This window comes from Chelonoidis abingdonii, chromosome 5 (assembly GCF_003597395.2).
Source record: "Chelonoidis abingdonii isolate Lonesome George chromosome 5, CheloAbing_2.0, whole genome shotgun sequence".
Classification (NCBI taxonomy): Eukaryota; Metazoa; Chordata; order Testudines; family Testudinidae; genus Chelonoidis; species Chelonoidis abingdonii.
The window spans coordinates 71,918,312-71,942,468 of record NC_133773.1 but is presented as its reverse complement, the minus strand read 5'-3'; the positions used below and the strand labels follow the sequence as shown (position 1 = coordinate 71,942,468).

Genomic DNA, 24,157 nt, shown 5'->3' with positions numbered 1-24,157 from the left:
GAGCATCTCCCACCAACATAGCGCCAGTGTAGACAGCACTTCTGATAGTGTAATTTATGTTCCTCAAAGGGGTGTTTTTTCACACCCCTGAGTGACGTAAGTTTTACCAACAAAAGTGCTATTGTAGACTAGCCTTAGTCTTGTATATTTGAGACAAGGTGGGTGAGATAATATCTTTTACTGGGCCAGCTTCTGCTGGTGAAAGAGACAAGCTTTTAAGTTACACCTCTTCTTCAGGTGCAGGAAAGGTAATCAGCGTGTCACAGCTCAATACAAGGTGAAACAGACTGTTAAACGTATGGACTTAACTCATAGTGCAAGAGATCATTTAAGATGAAGTGGGAAACTAACCTCTGCAGTAATAAGACAAAGGAAGGTCAGTGTGGAAATGATGCTATTGTAATGAAACAAAGCCAGTGTTTCCACTGAGTCCATGATTTTAAGTGTCTAGCAAAGTTATGAATTAAAGCTCCCAGGCTGGTGTTATCTTTCCCAGACCTGAAGAAGAGCTCTGTGTAGCTCAAAAGCTTGTCTCTCTCATCGACAGAAGTCGGTTCAATAAAAAACAAAATATTACCTCACCCACTTGGTCTCTTTTATATCTTGGGCCCAGTATGGCTACCACAACACTGCAAACAACATCAGATATTTGGGGAATTTTGATCAGCTGACATGTTGAACTCATTTTTTTTTTTTAACTTTTTGTAACTGCAGGATCATTCTCTCCTTAAAATAACTTATGTAAACAAACCCTTGAAAATGAAATTAAAGTAAAAATAAATAAATAAATAAATAAATAATTTATAACAATTATATGTGGTTGAGGTTTTCTTTTATGAGAATGTCAGCTTATTCATGCTGGATGCCAGAACCATTTTAGATTCACGCCCTGCAGTTCCATCAATGATATCACCCTCTTAAGAGATTCCTTTCATAAACATAAGAATGATCCTATCAGAAGTATGTACTTCTAGGAGAGACGAAAAGGAGAGAGAAAACAAGAATTAATAATGAACTTTCATGATCCTAACGCGTTCTCCACCTCACTCCCCAGAACACTGGGATTCTTAGTACTGATGTTAACGCTATTGTGCTACTTAGTATTTTACTTTCTTACAATTCTTAATGACATTTATTGAAACAACTTTGAATTTTAACTCAACCAAATCTTGTGTCTGTGTTACACGTCAGTGATGGGCCTTGTATTTCCTTCCCATAGTAGCCTGGCTCTCCACTGGGCCCAGCTGATCCCAAGAATAGTTGGGTTTAGTACAAAAAGAATCAGCTTGTGCTTTGAGTGTATACTGGTGGAAAGAAAGAGAGATGGCAGAAGATAATGCAATCCTTTGCAGATCCTACACCTCTCATCTGGGCCTCACAAGTTACTGCAGCATTGGGGACTGGAACTTTCTTGCTGAGGCTTTTGAAGAGCCACAGGGGAGGCTTTTTTCTCCCAGATTCCATTTTGATGTCCTTTGAGAGTGCAGTTCATTGCCTTCTCCAGTTAGTTATCTGAGGTGGATGTTGCCTCCTGCAAGGAGCTGAGAAACACTGCACACCTCTCACTGCTTCCCTAGCATTCTTCTCCAATATCTGAAATGGTCTGGATTACAATGTGGTTGCCCCTCTGGACAGAGTAAGCTTCTTTAACCTTAAAGCCTGACTGAACCTAGCATACCAATGGGCTTTGTGTCCTGGATAACCACTAATTATGAAAACAAACAAACAAGCAAGCAAACCTTATATCAGCAAAATTTCCGGGCACAGACAAATAGCAACACAAATGGCCAATTAGTTGCACTGGAACCAAAAACACTTCTTATACCCAGAATAAGCCCTTCTTCTGAACAGGACATTCTGCATAATCTACAATCAGAAAGGTAAATACCATATACTGAATGAATATGCACTATGAATATGGACAGGGGCACTCAAAATGTTTCAATGTCCTTTTAACATCTGCAATAAATAATTTAAAACAGGACTGCCATGGCAAATAAGTGAAGATCTTTTGCAGTGAGAATTTAAATTATTTTTTTCTCTAGTTACTAATTATAAGACCATTAATTATCTTGTTAAAAAGATCTCATTATTACGTGGGATAGCAAGATGCAGATTTTCTTTTGTACCAATTATTAAGGATAAAACCCATTTTATTGCAGATGGTCCACCTAAAATATTACTAACCACTTAAGCCATTAGGTAAGCTTTCAATAGAGGACTTATATGGTGCAGAGGCCCTATTACAAAAAATGGAATCAATTGCACAATATGGGAGCTGTAATTCTGGAAATAGTATATTTAAGGTGTTTTTTTTTTGTTTTATTGGCACAAACAAGCTTATGATGAAAAGCACAAACGTTCATTGTGTTCATATAATACATAAGCAGAACTGATTGGCTTTTCATCTGTGGAAAACCGATCTGGAATCTATATAGCTGTAAATTAAACAAATCCAGTTTGTGGCCTGGGGAGAGTAGTAGAAGCAAGTGAATTTCTCTTCTCTTCGCCCTTTTCCCCCTACCCCCATGCAGTGGCGGCTATAACATGATGGCTGGCCTAAAATGAAGAACCAGACACAACGCAGACAGAAGTTTCTCCTAAGGAACAGCTAGGGACAATAACTTGTTCTGAACAGCATCAAAGCTTCATCGATTCCAAGGCCAGAAGGGACCACTGTGATCCTCTAATCTGACCTTCTGTATGACACAGGCCATAGAACTTCACAAAAATAATTCCCAGACCAGATCTTTTAGAAAACTAACCAATCTTGATTTAAAAATTGCCAGTGATGGAGAATCCATAAAAAGATGGACAGATTCTAGCAATATGCCATCTAACCTTTTTTAAATTTTTGTCCAAGGTGGAACTTGAATATTGGCTGGGCTGGTCAGGTTCAAAGGACTAATGCTTATCCCCTTGAGCTATCCAGCTGGTGTAAAGCTCTCAGGTAAGTCATGTGACCTGGAAATACTGAAAAAATGGACTAGACAAAGTACAAACACACACACACACACACACCCCGAAGTGTTTATTTTAGCACGAGAGGGACAGGCTATACATTTGTGTTAAATTATGTTTAAGGCTGCGAGTCTGTCACGGAGGTCAGGGACTCCATGACTTTCCAGGAGCTCCATGACTTCTGCAGCAGCTGGTGCGGCTGACCCCAGGGCCACCCGAGCAGCTCAGGCAGTCCCAGGACAGCTGCACCACCCACTGCTGGGGCTGTCTTGGGCCACTGCGCCCCCCCCAAGCAGCAGTGGCAAACTCAGTTTGCAGCCCCCTCCCCCCAGCACTAGCAGCTGTCTCAGGCTCTGCCTCCCCCAAGCACCAGTCCTGGGATGTGCGTCCCCTGCCCCAAGCACCTGAGATTTAGTCAGGGTAGATAATAATATAGTACACATCATGGACAGGTCACGGGCAGTGAATTTTTGTTTACTGCCTGACCTGTCCATGACTTACTAAAAATACCCATGACTAAATCTTAGCCTTAATTATGTTCTTACTTCTTTTCAGAGATCTCTGGGCAATAATACTGTTCATGGGATGCTTTAAAGAAAGCCGCAAAACTATAATTATGGGGAAAAAATAATGAACAGCATTCCCCCCATTTTTCTAACATGCTATATGGAACAATCTTGCATTACAATGAGTGGACTTTATAATCTAGTATGAACATAGTCGATGTCTATAATTCCATTAACCCCAGCAAAAAACCCATTAACCCCAGCAAAAAACCCAACCAAATCAACCAACCCATCCACAAGCTGAGTTTTATTAGCCTTGAGCTTGACTATGTGAAAGGGTGTTTTGTAAGAAGTGTATTTTAAATATATATATATAATGAAACTCATGCTTCAATTCCAACCATAATCTGACAGGAATTATGAAGATCTAGGGAGCCTATTACTGAGTTCCTTGTACCTTCTGCTGAAGCATCTGATATTGCTCTGAGACAGTATATCAGACTTTGTCTTTACTCCAAAAAGCATATTCATACATCAAAAGGTCTCTCCTGCTGTAGGTCCTAGTGGAGACAAGGCACAGCTAGGATTTACTATAGTGTAGCTAGGTGAGGTAAACCTCAGTTGGTACAGGTTTGACCTTGACTACTTAAATCAAAGTATAAACTAGTTGTGCCTTGTCTCCACTAGGACTTTACAGCAGGAAAGCGGACTATGTAAAAAAACACCTTTTTTGTAGTGAAGCTATGGTCTTCTATTCCATAGATGCACATCTTCCTTTTAAATGCCACGACAATTACTCTCAGCAGTTGCCTACCACCTTAAAAATACACCTCTACCTCGATATAATGCGACCCGATATAACATGAATTCGGCTATAACACGGTAAAGCAGTGCTCTGGGTGGGGCGGGGCTGGTGCTCCGGTGGATCAAAGCAAGTTCAATATAGTGCAGTTTTACCTATAACACAGTAAGATTTTTTGGCTCCTGAGGACAGCGTTATATCAAGGTAGAGGTGTAGCTGAGACAGAACAGAAGAGCCTTACAAAACTGCCCTTTGATAAGCAGCCTACAAGTCTATATTGAAAATGGAATTTTAGGTTTGCAGGATACAGAAGACAAGACTAAAGAAGTTATGGGACTGTACCAGAGTGAGAGCTAGCCTGGATGACAATGTCCTTCCTCCCTGTGTGCAAATGGATAGGCACCAAATCACCTTCTGCCCTTTCCAATGGTACTCTGGACACTTTAAAAGTTAGCTGACCTTTATTTTAACCTTAAAAGATATTTTGGAGTTGGGTTGGTTTAAGCTAAACTAAAATTCAGAGCAGTTCAAAACTGGTTTGTCCATCCCTCCATATAGTGGTATTCTGATAATTTTATGTGGAACAGGAACAAAAAATTCATCAAGAGAAAGGCACCAGAAAAATCACAGAGAAATGGGGGGAAGGGTACACTTTGAAAAGTAAGGGTGCTGTTGACAGCAGATCTAATGCTTTCAGCTTGTGTACAATAGCTCATTAAACTATTGTTCTTACAGTAGGGAGGATAAAAAAAGGAAAGGCAAAGAAGCAGTTGTCCTCCATAATGAGTTCAGTTATACATCCTGAAGTTTGTTCGGACACCCAACTTTGATGATAAATTGCACTGATAAGTATTTTTGTTTGGTTGCAACTACATTTATTTCTCCACATTTCTTCTATTTTGCATGCCAGGATTCTAATGAGTCCATACACTAAGACTGGTCACATTAATTGTATTCTCAGTCCCTAAAGACAGTGCTGTTTGAGGCCATCATTTTTAGATCATTTTTGAAAACACCGGAGATTAAATCAATCCAAAAATATTCAGACTGATTCAAGAATATTAAAATGCTAAAAACCCTATTTTTGTCTAGTTAAATTCAGAAAATTTTTTTGCTAAATGAGAAGCATTAGCACATCATCCTCACTGTCCACACAATTCTTCATACATTAGTTATGTCTGCTGTTTTATCCTGGGGGAGATATTTGGTCCTGTGGAGCCTGGTGCTAAGAAATACCATCTGAAGAACCATTTTCTCTTACATTTTAATTTTGGTATTTGAAATCAACAAGAATTCTTCAAAAAGGGAAAGCACAGATTGATTACCATACTTCTAATTAGAGGAAATGTTTTTGACCTCTAGCTGACCTAAAATATTCTCTTGTCATTATTTAGCAGCACAATCCACTTCCCTAACGAATTACTTAGAATGACTGAGTGGGAAAAGATCTTCAGCACACTTGTAAATGTGCTACAGTATCTTGCTATCACAGATGGACCACCTTTTATGCATTTAAGCAGTTCCACAGTTCTAAAGCACTTTCCAGATGTGAAGAGAAACACAAAACTTGACTTGCAACAGTCCTAACTGATCACTTTGTGTTTTTCTTATTTTTCCTGTTTCACAAGGTTCTTGCTGCCATTTTGTCCTACTTCTGACTAGAAGACTGTACACAGTGTAGCTTTCTCAGTAACCACCACTAAGGGTTCACTCTAAAATGATTAACAGGAAGGTATTCAGATAGCTGTTCACCCTTTCCTTGGAACCTTACTATATCAGACATATTCAAACCTCATGGACCCGGATCTGAGAAATTATCTGGTAGCTCTTGAACCAATTCTTTGTCCTATAGCAGTATATCACATTGCTTCACAGTCAGAGTGGGGATGATTCTCAGCAAATAATGGTTTCATTTAGATGTGTTAATAAAAAACTCTATCCTATATGCCTTGTAAGTAACTGATGTGAATTCTGTTATGCATCAGATAATTAACTGAGAGACCAGCTTTTGAGCTTACACAGTGCTCTTCTTCAGGTCTTCAGCTCCGTGACCACTTGAAAGCTTATCTCACTCACTAAAAGACATTGATCTAGGAAAACATATTACCTCACCTACTTTGTCTCTCTAATAACCTGGGACGAACATAGCTACAACACTGAATACATAATTAACTGACTTGCAAATGCAGTTTCCGCATTGTAGCAAACCAATGTACACCTAACTAGTTTAGATGAAGCATGTTCCTTTGGGCAGAATGAGTGGCAGGAAGGATCCATGGTTTCATACACCACCCACTCAGCTAAGGTCACCATATGGGTGTGAAGTTAATAGAAAATTGGTTAGAAGCAGCATGCAGTAACATTGTTACAGTTTTGGGAAGAAATTTTGTGATTATCTATCAATGCCATCAACTAGAGTACATGTAACAAACAAAAAGCCAGACATTTTTTTCCTGTAGCTGATTAAATGGAGGACTTCAGTAGTTTAACAAAACCACAGAGAGGGTAATCAGCACAATATAGTTGAGGAACCCAGGTTAATTTTATACATTGCCAAAAGTTGCATCATATTAGGGATATAGAACGTCAGATTAGATTACTGTATTTGGATATATAGCTGACGTTTCTGTTTCAGCTACGTAAGCTAAATGTTATGACATTTATATTCTATCTATAATATTTTAAGTCTACTAAGATCATATCTATTCATGTTGTTTCTATTACTGGCAGCTAGAAATATGTACCCAGTAATACAGTTGAATTAAAATGTTAATCTTAAACACTGCTTTTCAGTACAGGCAAAACTCCTGTCCTAAAAACAAATAATAGACAGTACCCCAGAGTTAATCTGTGTCTCAGAAGCTTGTCTTGTAACATGGGTCTTCACTTTCACACTAGCTCAATGCTGTTTTATGGAAATAAGATGCCCTGAAAATCTTTTTGCTAATTATTTCCACTGCATAGAAACAGAACCTCCTGGTATTTCTAAGATAGCCTGGCTAAATATAGCAAGCAGCTCTCATGTTTTGTGGGGCATTTTCCTTTGGTATGCAGCTAATATAAATAAAATGAGTGGAGAGAAGCTGGCAGTGTTCCACTGAGATTACGTCACTCTTCCTTAATAGGAAGCCTCCCTGCAAGTTAACATCTTGCTTTAAACACTCAAAGGTGCCCACTTAGTTCTCAGTGAGGATCATCATATAAGGGTGATGTTTTAATTGGAAGAGCAATGGAACGCAGCAGGGGCCTCGTAATCTTACTCTCATTACTTTCTCAATGGTGGAGCATTAGTACAACACTGAAAAAATTGCTTTTGAATTTCAGCAGAGCAAGAGTGTTTAATCAAAGTGCAGAGAGTCATGATCTAGTAGTCTGAACATTAGACTAGGAGCCAAAAACATTATGCTCTTATCCTGGGCTTGACACTGACTGTCTGTGATCTTGAGAGAGACAAACCTTTCTGCTTCAGATTCTCAATCAATAAACAACCACCACCTAATCTACAACATTAGGTTAATAGGAAAATAAATTAGTTAATGCTCATGAAGTGCTATGTAAATGGTATTATTATTAATGATTTTTACTAAGGCCGGCCGATGCACATTCATTGTACTGCAGATCAAAATCCTGCTTCAAGACTGCATGGAGTAATTTATCCAGAGTGAACATTTATCTACTCAGTGCCAGTTTACCCACTGGAGTATGAAAAGCCAAAGTAGGCCATTATCTTTGCCAAAGGAGCTTGCAATGATTTAAATGAATGACTCCCAAAGTCTTTAATGAGAATTGTGCTACGTAGAGTGCTTTGAAAATTTACAGGAACTGAAGTCACAGCAGAGAGAAGTGATTTTAAATTGTATTATTTATTGATCCACCTGAAGGCATCTGATGAAGAACCTCTGTGGCTGGTTAACCAGTTTAATTGAAAATGAGGATGTTTGACTTAATTTGTGGCTTAACTGTCAGAGTAACAAACCTATAAGGAACAATATTCACAGGGCCAACTTCATCCTTGGTGTAATTCCACTGATGAATGAAATTAGCTCAGTACTAAAAAAATTTTTCTTCATTCCACAACTATACAGAAAGGTATTAGCCACAGCCAGTACTTATTTTTTAGAAGACTTTTTTTTTAGTTTCCAGTCAGTACCCGGACCTCCTTTCCAGGGACTAGAAAGGAGAATAGTTTTAAACTCAAAACATAGATGTAAATAACAATGCAACTGTGTTTACAGCAAACACTAAATCAAATGAAAATTGCAATAAAACTTGACCTAAATAGTTGATGATCACTGGATGACGCAATTGCTGTTTAGTAAGTTGTTTTAGTTCCCTGTTGAGTTTCGAGTATTGTCCCATGGTATGTTGTCATTGTGGAAACAGAGAAAACATCTGTTAAAATGAGCTTTAATGGAAAAAATTCAACTGACATTCTCTCTCTCTCTCATCTATTTTAACAATGTATTACACAAATTAGTTTACTATATATAGCAGCCAGAAAAGGAACTATCATTTGACCTATACTCTAGCTGGACATGAAGTTGTGTCACATTTATCATCATTTTATAGTATTATATAAAAGGGAAATGCCAACATTTTCTGAACTTGTGCAAATGCAGTTAGATACCTAAATCAGTAGCTTGATTTTCAGAGCACATGAATCTGCCACTGAAGTTATATAGTGGGAGCATTAGGTAATCTACATCTCTTAAATCAGGCTACTTATACAGGTGCCTAACTTCCTTCACATAAGTTTGAAAATTTGGACCTAAAAGTGCAATAATTTATTTTAAGAATACTTTTCACATTTCAGCTGTTGCTTTTGGAGCAAGCTTGCAGTTGAATTAAAATATCTTGTTAACCTGTGATTACTCAGATGGTAAAGATGGCACCTGGTGTTGGTAATGGGATGTGAATTGCTTCACTCTAGATCAGTGGTCTCCAAAGTGGGGTGCGCGCAAGAGGATCCTTTGGGGTGCGCAGCAGGAGGCGCCCCCCCTGCTTCATCAGTTCGGGTGGGAGTCTGAGCAGCTTTTTTTTTTTTGCTTCGGCAAAAATGGTAGAGCCGGCGCGGCAGGGGGTGTATGCTTTTACTATAGGGGTGTGTGATAGAAAAAGTTTGGAGACCACTGCTCTAGATCACCCATTTAAATCCAGTAAGTAGTGACAGAAGTGGCAAAAGTCTGCTACGTGTTTGGTACCCAATGTGAACTGAGTCACTCTCAGTTCAGTTCCCAGAAGAGTGGCCTCAACAGCTAAAAATACCATCACCCGTCTTTGCAGACTCAGCAGAGAAGACAGAAACTGTCACCCCTGGAAGTGATCTCTCCATGTGAAAATTGAGGCTTAACACCAGGACAGTGTGGGAAATCTTTCACTGCCACTATCTGCTCTGTGGATAGGTTATTTTGGTTTCAGAGCTGTTACTCTGGCATCTTTCATAAGCATTAACTTCATATGCAAATCTGAATGAGCGCTTGCAGTTTTGTACAGTAACAGATAACAAATAATGGAGATGAATGACAGATCTCTTGCTTCAGTCTCAATCATATAAAAGAGAAAGGAATCAATTTAACCCGTCGAAAGAAATGTCAGAACTACCACTGCTTTCAGTAGGCGCAAGAGTGAGCTCTAAGTTATGTATATGCACAAAATACAGCATCTGCACTCTCCATCCGTAACAGAGTACCTCTACATTAATTCTGAAAGCATGAACATCACTTTATTAATTATGTAGCAGATGTAAACATGTTTTTTCTAATTAGTGACAGCTATTTGCATTTTTGCTATTGCAACAAATAAATGTAATTTTCCAAAAGCAAAATCAGCTGTGCAAACCCTCTCAACTGTTTGAAGGTACTGCTTCATTATCTGAGGAGCAAGGGGTTAATACTGGTACAATAAGTCCAAATGTAGGGTCTTTACATTGATATTGTAGATATAGGATAATATATAGATCCTCCGAGTTTCAATAGATGTAGCTCCTGGTGCTAACAACTAGTGAAAATGCTGGAATACTGCTCAGCTTGTTCATCATAACCTGATTTTAATATCACTTATATTCCTCATCCCAGGACATTGTCCTCAAATCTCCAGATTTCTTTTAACTTCTTGAGATGAGAGGTTTTCAATCCCTTTGTTTAAAAAAAAAACCCAAGGCAGTAGTTTATTCCCATTTGATAGTTTTTTTAAAAAAATCACATGCTTTAGCTAAATGCCACAAAGGCCTTTCTATAATCTGGAACATTCTGGGACCAGTGTACGTTTACAAAAACAATACTTCAATTTCACTGTGACATTCAAACACCTTCTTTTCCCTTTATAGTTCACACTGTTTGAACTTCTCATTTTACTATTGTTATTCAACAATTTGATTGCCTGCCTTCAAGGGGAAAATATTAAAGAGACAGTAAAAATTTCTGCCAAGTACTTAGGACCTAGAGAAATCTAGTAAAGTGAGTGCATTTAGCTTTAGATGTGAATTCTGCTTTGCAACATTCGCACAGGACACACTGAAGGCCAAAATAAATGAAACCATGACAGAAATTGTGTCACCAAAGGGTGAGAAATGGCTAGAAAAATGTCACCGCATACTGCTGTCATTATTAAACAGAAATACCAAAGATCTTGAGTGAAATCCTGGCCCCACTGTGGTCAATGGCAAAACTCCCAAAGACTTTAACAGGGCCAGGATTTCATCCATTTTCAGCCACTATAAAAGGATAAGGAATAAATCTTAAATATAGGCAGTTAAAAAATAATAATTTCTCTCAAATGAATACTACCAAACACAGTTTAGTTGGCTGTGGCTCAAGACTTATCAGTGTTAATTTTCAGCAGCAACTTCATCACTGCCTCAGTATTGCCAGTCTTGAAATTTCTTCGGCTATTTTGGATTGGGAAACTGGGTTTATTAGAACCCTTTAAACATTTTTAAAATTGCTTCTGTCATCATTTCCAGCCACATAATCTGGTATAAACTGACATCAGATATAGGTTAAACCAGCAGAACACCATGCACAATGCAGCCACACTTCAATTGATTCCATGTTCCTTAGTTTTTTTAGACCAATGTATTTGGCAAAGCAACACTGAAAGTAACCCTAATTTGATTACTGGAGGACAAGATGTTCATTTATGATACTAGACAGGCCTTGCTTCAGTCATTTGAAATGCAAATAGTACCTTGAGGGCTGAGAAAGAATTTGATTAGCAAAAATCACAGATTTCTGAACTCTTCAAAGATTCCAAGGCCAGACAGGACCATTGTGATAATCTAGTCTGATCTTCAGTACAACACAGGCCAGAGAACTTCCCCAAAATAATTCTTGTGGCTTTTCTCCAAACCCTCCCCAGTTTATCAACCTCCTTCTTGAATTTTGGATCCCAGAACTGGATATAGTATTCAGAAGCGGTTGCACCCTTGCCAAATAGTGACAAAATAATCTTTCTATATCTATTTGAGATCCCCCTGTTTATGCATCCAAGGATTGCATTAGCCCTTTTGGCCAGGGTGTCTGGAGCTCATATTCACCTGATTATACACATGACCCACAAATCTTTTTCAGAGTCACTGATTTCCAGGATAGAATCTCCCATTTTGTAAGTATGGCCTACATTCTTTGTTTCAATATATATACATTTTCATTTAGCCATATTGAAACACACATTGTTTGTTTGTTTGCAGTTTACCAAGTGATCCAGATTGCTCTGTATCAGTGACCTATCCTCCTCTATTTAGAACTCCCCAAATTTTCTGCAAACTTTAACAGTGATGATTTTTTATTTTCTTTCATATAGTTAATAAAAATATTAAATAGGATAGGGCCAAGAACTGGTCCTGCAGGACCCCACTGGAAAAACAGGTGCTTGATGATGATTCCCATATACAATTACATTTTTAGACTTATCGGTTAGCAGCCATCAGTTAGCACCGTCCTGGACTGATGTTTTTCATAAAAAGGCCTACACGGTATTAAAACAGAATTTCTTTTCTGAAGATACATTGACCTGGTTTTGCCAATTAAACCTCTGGACACCAAAGTGCATCATCACCTAAGTGACAGAAAAATGTACACTACAACATTTGATATTAGATAAGGAGGGTAGAGTGCAGTCAATAATCCTTTTCAAACCTGCTTCATCCAGGCCAGGATTTAGACATGTTAACACTGCAGCAAAGTTGTATTTCTCAGTCTGAGATAGGGAGCTGCTTGTGTTTGTGTGCGCCCAGCATCCCAAACTCCCAAAATCAAATACAGCACTCTTCCATGTCTCTTGCAAAGGATGCTGGAAAAAAAAACAAAAAACTTTACCAACTACCAAAAGTAAAGCCTTAAAGTCTTTCCACAAGTTTTGCCTTATTTAAGGCTCACCGTTCTACAACACTAGGCCATTTACTGAGACATTGAAGATACCTTTTAACCCACACCCTTTTATAGAAACTTATGTCAAAGGCACTTTAATTTCCACCCAAAAGCATGGACATTCTGCATCAAGAAGAACAACACATTTCATGGTCCCCTGGGAAGAGTATCTCAGCTGTAACCCTGTGGTATGGGAGGGGGGGTCCCAGTAAGGAAAAAAATATCAGAGAAGTAGCCCTGTTAGTCTGGATCTGTAAAAGCAGCAAAGAGTCCTGTGGCACCTTATAGACTAACAGATGTATTGGAGCATGAGCTTTCGTGGGTGAATATCCACTTCGTTGGATGCAAGTAAGGAAAAAGAAATCTGGTATAAAAAATGTTGAAGATCACTGCACTAGCACAATGCTGTTGTGTTTGGTTTCTAACATTATAAGCAACTTTAAAAAATACCCAGTTTTCATTGATGAAAATTTTTATTAACATGTTTTACAAATAGATTTCAAACCCAACCTATATTATGAACTTAATTAGCTGACTCTTATTATCAACATCACACCGTCACAACTAGAGAATTTAATAGAGGGATAGAAATGTTCTGAAGAGCAAGAGATGTCCTGTAAGAATATTTCATATAATTTTATTTATTTATTTATTTTAAAAAGAGCATAACTGTCATCTGACTCAGATCAGGCAACATTTTGCATACAGGCATTACATTTCTATTCTTCTCTGCTCTTTAGCAATGAAGTATTACTTTAACTATTACCATGTGCAAATATGTACACTCCAGAATCCACTCAGTAAACAGGATGGGTCTTTTCTGTCGGTTGGCATTAGTGCTCAGAACATCATCAGCTATTTGATTCATCCTAAAAAAATGATTTACCGTAACCATAGAGTCTTATTTGCAAACTTGTCTTCCACCCAACTGGCAGGTGGAGCTCTTTGGTAATCCATTAGAACTCTGCTGTCCCCTCACATTCTTAGATATAATAAATCACCAAAAAAACCTCTGCAGTTTGTACCCAGCAAGAATGTTAATTGCACAACACTGTAGCAGTGCTACGAAATCCGGTTATGTTCAAATGCAAGAGGAAAGATGTTCATCTTCATTGGAAGTGTTTAATAATTACAGCTGTGTGAATAACTAATAAAAGCCACACAAAAATTGAGAGAGACTCATCCCAGAATACCCAATAGCCACCAAAAATCGTGCTTAACTCCGGTGGTAAATCTAGCTCAATGTGGGGGAGAAACTTTTCAGTAAATTTGCAAATAGTTTTGGTGGACCCAAAATTTGCATTTTTTGGTGCATAACTCTTAGAAAAACTGTTACCAGATCTATAAAAACCTTGATCAGCTTCAGATACTGTGTGTGTAGACAGGGCTTCAAGGTACAGAGAATGTGAACAAGCCACTTGCCCGGTAGCCAGAACCCCATGGTGAAAGATATGCAAAGATGGTGATTTTGAGTAACAATTCAAGTACGTAGTCTTTCTAACTAACGAAAGTAAACATGTCTGACGTGGAGTTGAGTCAGTCACATGTGGCAGTTTCTTGACTTCATGTCATCAAACATGAAGAAGCATGAGTGGGGAACGTGAAAGCAGATCTGTTTTGATACAGCTCTGAAAGTGATGCTAAATCTAAGTAAGCTTTGCTGCTGCTTTGCAGAGGTAACTATCTCTTTTCAAGACAATAACAGGAGTTATGTGCATAGTGTAAACAGAGAGAAACTAGAAACTAGAAAAGACTCTGTAATCTATTTTCTCTTTCAGCAAGAAAGTAACTCCAACACTAGTTGCTCGATCTTTTTCTTACTCGCACTTAAATTAGGCTTTGTTCATATGCTTTGTCGGATACCAATTATGCATGTGTGTTATAAAGATAAGATGCATCAGGGTAGGACAATAGCTTAGGTAACATTAAGCCATCTCCCTGATTCCCCCAAACCATCAACATTTTTTTTTCTGAACCAAAATATTTATCACAATAAAGATTTTTCCTCCTACAACCAACAAGCCATGCTCACAGATTATAACAATTAAATCTTCATGAAAAAAAGACAACACATGAGAGGAATCCAGTCCATGTTTCAGTCCTCATAAGGCAACACAAGACCATCTTACAACAGATTCACTAGCACAGTGGGTTACTGCTTCAATCTGTAGCAAACGAAGATTCACTAGCTATGTTTCTTTTCTTAAGTCTTTAAGCCTTCTTGACATTTTCCAACCAATGTACTGAAATACCCAGCTAATTTCTCACTGATCACATTAATGCCCATGAACTGTCAAACACTACTTGGGTACACTGAAAAATAGAGAAGGGGATCAGTAGAAAAACCTAGACTTTTTTAAATGACAGCTCATATCCTAGAAAGAGTTAATTTTTTTTTTTTTAACAGACTTGTTCAAATTCTAGCTTAGGTCCTTCATCTGGTGTTAACTGTTATGCTATGTGGTCAGAGCTGAGTTTTGCCATCTTGAGAATGTCTCCACGTTGAGGGCAGGTTTCTTATATAATGGTCTGATCACTGTTAGGCAGGCCTTTACGTCATCAAGATTGGGTTACTGCAATGTGTATACTGTGGGCTACTTTAAAGGCTGCTCTGTTGTCTGCAGCTGGTGCAAAAAGCCACTATACAATTGGAGGTGGGAGTGGGTGGTGCAGAGCACAAGAGATCCTGCTTTCTGACTGTTGTGCTCATTTTTCTGGTTTTCTATTTAAAAGGGATTCAGTGCAAAAAATTGGTATTAACTTTTCAAAGCATTCACTAGACTAGGTTCCTGTTACATTGTGACTTCCTGTTCTTCCTCTACCTTCATATCATCATGTCTAAAGTCATGGGATTGAAGAAACCAAAAACCTTTACAGGTAGGAGGAGTATTATTTGTATTTTTTCTTCTGATGCCCTAGGCATACTATGGAATGTTCTCTCGTGACCTACGGACAGCCACAGAACGAACCCAATAAATAGCAGGTTTAAAACTCTTTCTTTGTTTCAGAAAGCCTTTGACTTGGCAGTTCGGTTTTTATATTATACTTAACTGTTGTTTTAATCTCATTGTTTTGGTCTTTCAATCTACGTAGGTAAATGTGCATGCACATGGCCTACAGAACTCAGTATTTGGACATATCTGAAAGCAGGATATAGCTGCATGTCTCTTTTCTTGTAAATCCCTTCTCCCCAAGGATATGCTTCAACTTTAAGCAATCCTTAAATACAATTTATATTACAATGTTTATTTTCTTTTGATTTTAGAAATAAAAATTGTATAAGTAGCAGAAAATGGAAGTGATTATTTTCCTGCAATCCAGATAAATTACTAAAAGAAGATTAAGCTAATAACCTCAAAAGCTCTAGCAGAAATTCCAAAAGCCACTAAAGATAAAAGAATGGGAACCACATGCAACATACTGGGGACTCACAGTACAACAGAACTATCTTTCAATATATTTTGAACTTCCATGGTCTCGTTTTATAGTTGGATTCAGTAATTCTTTTTAAATGGATAGAAAAGGTGCACCTTCATCTTTATACACCTCTACCCCGATATAACATGACTCGATATAACATGAATTCGGATATAACACGGTAAAGCAGCGCTCCAGGGGGGCGGGGCTGCACACTCCAGCGGATCAAAGCAAGTTTGATATAATGCGGTTTCACCTATAACATGGTAAGATTTTTTTGGCTCCCGAGGACAGCATTATATCGGGGTAGAGGTGTACTACATGCTGATCTCCAGTTTTAATACAGATTTAAAAATTATGACTTTTTCCACCTAAGGAAATAAAAACCTTTTGCAGCATATCATTTGACCTCTCTCAATAGGCCAAGAGTATGGCTAAATTCTTTTGTACCTGAAACATTCAGAGTACAAATGTTATATTTGAGAGAGAAAGCATAGCATTTTGGTTAAAGCATTGGGCAGGGATTTAAGAAGTCTATGGAATGGCCAGAATCCAGATCTTCTATGTGCGGTTGGATATGTCACTTGAATATTCTGACCATGTCCATTAATTTTGGATTGCTCTGTCTTTGAATGCCCAACTCAAGGTACATTGGACTGATTTTCAGGGGTTTCAAGCCCACAGTTTCATTGGAAATATTGCTATTGACTCTGTGCGTCAAGTTTCCTCATCTGTAAAATGGAGATAACAACACATGGCCACAATACAGGGTATTGCAAGGATGAGTATCTGAGGTTCTGTAATGATAAGCATACTAGACAAGACTACTATTTTAATATTTATATTGAATTGAGATTGCCACAATCTCAACTAAACACAGGATAATTTTACTTTGTAAATAAATAATAAAACAAATACATTAAATAAAGGAAAATTAAGGAAAACTACATGATATTGTACTGCAGATAGATAGCCCAAACAGGAAGTGGTTTTTAGCAATACACAGAATGGCAATGCCCCTGGAGGATTCTCTCTCTCTCAATAATATGACTACTGCTATAAACAAGTGTTTAACAGCATTACTTTTAAAGCATCACAACTGACAGAATTGGCCTTCTGGTTGTCTACAAAAAAAGGCCAACAGATGGTTGGCTTTGGAAACTAAACTAAACAAAGCTTTTCCCTCGCCTCAATCTTCTTGTAGCTTAAAAGAGTTTTACAAAAAAGTTCAAATCTGATCCCCGATCAAATGTAATTGTTTTTCCTGCAGAAAACACACCTACTTGTGAAAACTAAGATACAGAAGTGAAGCCATGACTCCCTCCTGAAAATAAACTATGCAAGAAATGTTATACAAAGAAAAAACTTAGCATGCATGCTTGATAGTTCACCAACTTCTTGATAGGGTAGTTGAGAGAGCCATGCTTTCCTTTCAATTGGATGTCAGAGAAATTTGCAGTCTAATGCACTAAGACCCCTGACAACCACTGGGGATACCTACAGCTTTATTAAACTTTGTTTAAACTATTTCTTTTAAACAAGTCAGAGCTGCACTGAAGAAAAGCAGTGCCATGGCATCCTCTTGCAGCTAACATATTTTTTTGGATCGTAGTAACTGGACTATCAAGAAACTGATGTTCTCATTTAACCCTCTGAAAAGAAGCACAGGAAGCACATGTCACCAACACATGTATAAAGAGTGCATGGAAAAATCTCATCCACAAAAAATGACGACCACCTCTGAGGTTTTCAAAGCTCCACTTTCACTGGAAAATTCACTAGATCTTTGGTAGTTGTGTACTACAGTCATAAATCAGGGTGCCCTTCTGATACTTTCAGACATAACAAACAAAGGCTTTATATTTTAGTGCCAAAATAAGTACAGTGAGGTGGGCTGGAAGAAATACAGCACCACTGGGTTTCTGTGTCAGGAAGCACTCCTTCAATTTGCTCAAAACTTTGTGTTGCCTTGGTGAATCTGCTCTGTTAGCCAAAGTTGGACTCATTAAAAGTTTTGTATGTAAATAATGAAAGATGAACTGCTTTAAACAAATCATCCCCATAAATTAGATACAGATTTTATGGATACTTTATATGTACATGTTTAGATGAATGTACATTTATGCATGCACATTTATTCTATCCTCTTTTTCTTTTCTCTAAAGAGAAAAAAAATCACATGTACTTTCATTGTCCTCTTTGTTATACTGTATGTATATGTAAAAAGTGTTATAGGTATATAATATAAATTGACTTTGAAGTCTAAAAAGAGCATTTTTATTGTTAGTGATTATTTTCATATAATTAACGCTCGGCATAATTAAATATTTAGCTCAATAGGGACAATAGGTCAAAACAGAATTTAGAAATGACTTGTCCCAGGCTGTGACTAAGGTGCAGGAAGATTACTTCGAGCGGCAGGCCTGATTTAAGGTAACCTGGACTCAAAACAGAAGGTTGGTTCTCTTGAGAAGTCACTGTATCACATGCAGCTCAACCATTTATTTAAACTGGATATATGCATGCAGAAGAACAAGGACCATATTTTTTATGATTCTGTAGTCCAAGAATGTCAACTAAGTAACAACTCAGGCCCTGACTATTGACTAGGCATTGTGCAAGAACTCATAATAAAATTTCCCCAGATCACTGGATATCACCTGAATGCCCCTTATGCTGTTTGAAATGGACATTTCTCCATAACAAGAGATAATTTTTAAATTAGGTTTTAAAAATAAGTCCATATTTCATTCAACACCTTGTAATGACATTTAGCTGTTCAGATTTAAATTAAAGAATTAAAACAATTCCAGCAACTATGTTTCAGTAAAATACATTGTGTTTCCTTCAACTGGTTATATTACACACCAACAAAAGCAAGGAAATTCAAAATAAATGTGGATACTCTATCCTTAACTCCCCCAGGGTGTCTCATTATTCACAGGGATCTCAGATCCTGTGCTGTAATATTAGGCACAACAGGGTATAGACCTTACGGTGTCAGCTTTCACTTTGAATTTGATGGCTTTTTTTTGTCAGTATCAATGTTAACATTACTTTACTTTTTTGTGAGTTAATCTATTTTTACACTTCATTTTGGAAAAAAAATGCAAGGATTTTGCCAAGGAAAACCAAAAACTTTTCCTGTACATTTCTGCTGGCTGACACATCATGCCTACAAAGGAGTGCCTCTCGAGAAATTCTTTTCATTGAACAAAACCTCAAGGACTAATGAAATATATGTCACTTTGTCAGGGGTTAAAGTAACTGAGGACACTTACTGGTATGAGGTGGGGCGGTTCCAGTCCATGGAAGGGGAGGGGCCTCGGGCAGAAGGGGCGGGGCTGGGGGTCAGCATCCCCCATCCAGCCCTTCCAGGTCGCCTGTCCCATGCTGCCCATCGGTGGCCCTCCTGGTACAGACCTTACCAGCAGGGCCCTGACAGGGGAGGCAAAAGGGCAGGGACATTTAATGTGGGCTGGGTATGGGCAGGTGAGGATTCTTTCCAGTACGGAGTATCAGCCCGTACTGGTTCACTTTCACCCCTGCACATTGTGAACATTTACCAGAACTGGGTTGCCAGTGTGGCAGCACATAGGCAACATGGTACAGTAGCTCTTTATAGACAGACTCGGGTCTTGGATTAATTACCTCTTTCACATTCCTAAGACTGGAGTGTGTATTGAAAAGTTTACATTGTCTTGTCCTGGTTAAGATCTTCTGAAAGGAATCAGTAAGAAAAGAATTGTGGTTTTCCTGCTTGCTACTAGAACAGGGGTAGACAACCTATGGCACGCATGCCAAAGGCAGCACACAAGCTGATTTTCAGTGGCACTCACACTGCTTGGGTCCTGGCCACCGGTCTGGGGGCTCTGCACTTTAATTTAATTTTAAATGAAGCTTCTTAAACATTTTTAAAACCTTATTTACTTTACATACAAAATAGTTTAGTTATATCTTATAGACTTATAGAAAGAGAACTTGTAAAAACATTAAAATGTATTACTGGCACGCAAAACCTTAAATTACAGTGAATAAATGAAGACTTGGCACACTACTTCTGAAAGGTTGCCGATCCCTATACTAGAACATTGTGTAGAAAGGGTCCATTTTGAAAACATAACAGGCACAGTCTTAAGTCCCACTGCTGCTCCTTTGTGCTGTTCTGGTGACACAAAAGCCACATAACTGTTTTAAACGCTAATTGGGCTTCCTCCTCCCAGTTTAGGAGGAATTCCCAGGAGGCAGACAGCTAACACTACGTAACCCCTTCTACCTCAGCGTAAGAGGTGTGGAGAAAATGGAGTGGCCCCATTTGGGACACTGCAGCCAGGGAGTAGTTTAGAGCAGCCTTAAAGCTAATCTAAATTATGCTGAGGGCCAAACCTGCCTCCCATCTGTTCTCAGTGGAGAGGTGCAGTGAGCTGCTTTGTGGTCCCCTTAATTTTGCAGAAACAGGCAGCACTGGCTTGAGACCATTGCACTTTTAGAAAAATTTAAATGTTCTTCAACTCCCTTCCTTTTGTGGCAAAGAAAAGCTCCAGGATTAACCATTCTCTAAATTCACACTATGATCCAATAAAGGATATGCAGACTTCCTCTCTTGGCACAGGTTGGAGTGCCTCAAGCAGGTCAAGAAGTGACTGTATAAAGTGTCTAGACAACAAAGTGGAAGAAAATATTTTCCAGAAAATACAATTCTTGTGGTAATCCAGAAATTACATTTTGGATGCTCAGCCATGAATTACCTTATTTCTCTACAGCTTTGCTAGCATACTGATGGTGAATGTGACAAAAAATGTAAATAATTTTTACGACTCACAAAATCCCAGAATATTGGATGAGATCCTGACACTTAGGATCATGAAAGAGCCCATCATGTTTTCTACAAAATAAAGGTATTAGCCTGAGTATCCTGGCCAAGTTCTAACTTAGGTAATAACACGTATATCCGAGTTCTTTCCATTTCTAAATGAATATAGTATTATTCCTTTCCCGGACATAAAAATAATTGCTTAGTGTTGTCATTATAGAGTGGTAGCCCCACTCCACTCCAGAAGTAGATGCAATGAGTGTGTGTGTGTGTACACTTCATCACTGAAATGCTATCTAAAAAGTGTATTGGAATGTTTCAAGGTGGAAGGTTATTTATGAATATAAAGTTACATACACAAAGAATGATCTGATATTAGTCTTGTAATAAGCCAAGTGTGTACGACCATTTATTAGATTACCACAGATGAAGTCTACCAAATATTCAATGTGCTGCACATGTGACACCCTGAAGTGTTTGTCACTTTATAATAGAAATTAATGTCTTTCGGCCATCAACCCTTCTTTACTGCTCTGCTCCCTTGATACTTCCTGCAACACAGTCATTTATTACTTATTTAAAACAATTCAGCAGGAAATGCATCATTAGAAGGTTATTTCCCCCATCAAAATAGGACAAAAAAGTGAAGAATAACCACAGGAGGTATTATGTTCATGAGGAGTTAATCTTTGAGACTTAATAGTTCAATAAAATGAAAAAAGTAAAAATTTAAAACAATGAACTACAGTATCAAATTCACCTTTTGGGAGAATAATCTCAAACACCTATCCTCTACCTATTTCTATATGCTTGATTTTTTCTCCCTTTTCCCCTCTGCGGTCCCCAAGCCATACAGCTTATCTTTTCTTCAGGTCTCTTCCTCATTCATTTCTGGTCCTTCTTCTAAACCAATAAGCCTGGAACTCCTGTCCTTCCCCAGTCTCCCATGCCTCGACACTCTCCTCCCAAGACTCTCTGAAAACAGATTTCAAAAGGCCAATAAATCTCAGATAACTCCTCTGAAGCATAAACAACAAACAGAAAAGTTTAAACCCCCAAAGCCTAAGATATTCCATTGAAAAAATATGGAACTAATCAGATGTGTACTTCAGCATTCAATTATATAGCTTTTCATTGCTCCCATTCCCATTTTGTACATTTTCATCTTAGATATTAGTATTTCAGGGGCCAGGTCTGTGTCTCCATATTTTTCTACATAATGTCAGTTCATCATCTACCAGTAATTTAGGTGCACAGAGATCTACACAAGTAATCCCATGTAGACTGATGCTACACTATACTCCTTGGTGTCTGAAAACTTTTGGTGTGGATAAAAATCAGAAGGAATGCATGGGATGTCATATTCAGAGCTACTGAAGAGTATAACTGGTTGAATGCTATTTGGTGAATTCCTTATTTGAAGCATTTGGTTATTTTTCTTCAAATTATTTGACAAATCACTTTCCTAGTATTCCATCAGCTCTTATATTTAATGAGGTGGGTATATACTGGTGCATAAATAAACCACGCACACTTATGGAGTGCTGATTCAAATTACCATCCTTGAAGTTACCTTTTTGCTCAGCTAAAATACAATTAATGCTGTCTTTGAACATGTACTTTATTTCGTTCATTTAATTGCATGCCCTTTATGAGCAAAGTGTAAAACTAACTGCTAAAAGATCAAACACTGTACTCCTCTGCCTTCTCTATTACTTGCTCAGATGGTCATACATTCACACAGGATGCAAACCTGTATCAATTTAGTTATTATCAAGATATTGAACTATTCTCCCCCATAAAAACCAAAAACTGCATACCACCCTAATGGACCACAGACTTGCTTGTAAAGAATTTGTGATGGGAAGAAGCCAATGCTGGACCAAAACTTTTGGCTATGCTTTATCATGGAGCTAAAAAAGCAGCTTTACTTCTTTTCACTCTTTTACAGTAAGAGTTTTGAAATGCCACTTTTGCAAATTAGCACAAGAACAAAACAACTGGGGAATTTTGTATGAGTTCACATTTAGTCTTGAAATATGTAGTTGTATTGATGATTAGTTCTCATATTACTGCTGCAACCAATATTTTGGTGGTCACTAGGAAAGTGAATACGCAATGTCTCTTCATAACAAAGCTTTCTATTATAAATTTGCCCCTAAGGCTGCCTAATACCCAGTTCTTGTGAAGTCCATTTTAAAATACTGCTGGTTCACTATCATACTTAGGAACAAATACATGGTTGAACAAAACAAGACCCTAACCTTTCAACCAAATTTAAAATGAGCATTTCTGGGAAATACATACCCCAGCTACCTGCTCTGGTCCCTTTTATCAGCCCACTCCTTGAGTTTTTGGTTCCAGCCAAGAGAACAAGTGTTGAAATACCATGTCAAAGGCAATTCTTACAGTATTCCTTGCCTTACCAAATGTAGGAAGTGACAAAATCTTACTTTGAAAAACTGGGCTAAAAACTTGTGAGAACAGAATACTGACTCAAGTGATTCACATTAGGTTCAGAACATTGTGTGAATTGATCAAGTTGACCAAAACCACTGAAATGGCTATGGTTTGCCCATTCTTCATGTTATCAGTTTTAATTTTTAATCCTTCTATGTCTGCTATTTGTACAGTGAATTATAGACTAGGTCTGGGTTCCTGGCGGTTATTGTGGCTCCAATTAGAGCAACACTATTATTTATATTATATTAGATAGACAGACAGATCGACCGACCAAACAAGGCCTTCAGTGAAGTATGGTGTGCACAGGCCATAAACACAATACTTTCCAGGTGGCAGTTGAAACAGCACACCACAGTACAAATAGCACACCCCATGAAATCCATGCCAGAAAACATATTTGCTCCTCCAGACCAGTGGTTGCAGTTCAGTACAACCCACAAAATATTGAGAAGAGTGGCTCCTTGACCTCAGTGTCCAATCAACTATGAGATGTGCCCATTCCATTTTTCAGATGTGAGCTGCACAGCACCATATTCCTTAACCTAACATTGATCCAAATGTTCCAACAGCAGACATTGGTTTCTCTTTGATATCCAATGCATATCTCTGCTTTCCAAGTTCCTATAAACACATCATTATAAGGAAGGCAAGGCTTACTTCTCCCAGCATCCTTTCTAATTACTTGCCTGCTGCCTGGAAACTCTCACATATTTTTGTCTTCACAATCAAAATTTAAACAAATGTCTGCTATACATTATTAAGAACAATAATAAAAAAAATTCAAGCAGCACCAAAAGCACTTGCTGTGTAAATGACAAAGTTGTTAGGT

At 38.1% G+C, this 24,157-nt stretch overlaps 1 protein-coding gene across 6 annotated transcripts in view; it reads right to left on the bottom strand.

Moving 5' to 3' along the window:
- Nucleotides 1-24,157, bottom strand: part of PALLD (palladin, cytoskeletal associated protein) — a 345,921-nt gene that overhangs the window by 85,705 nt on the left and 236,059 nt on the right. The gene's annotated exons all lie outside the window — the stretch shown is intronic.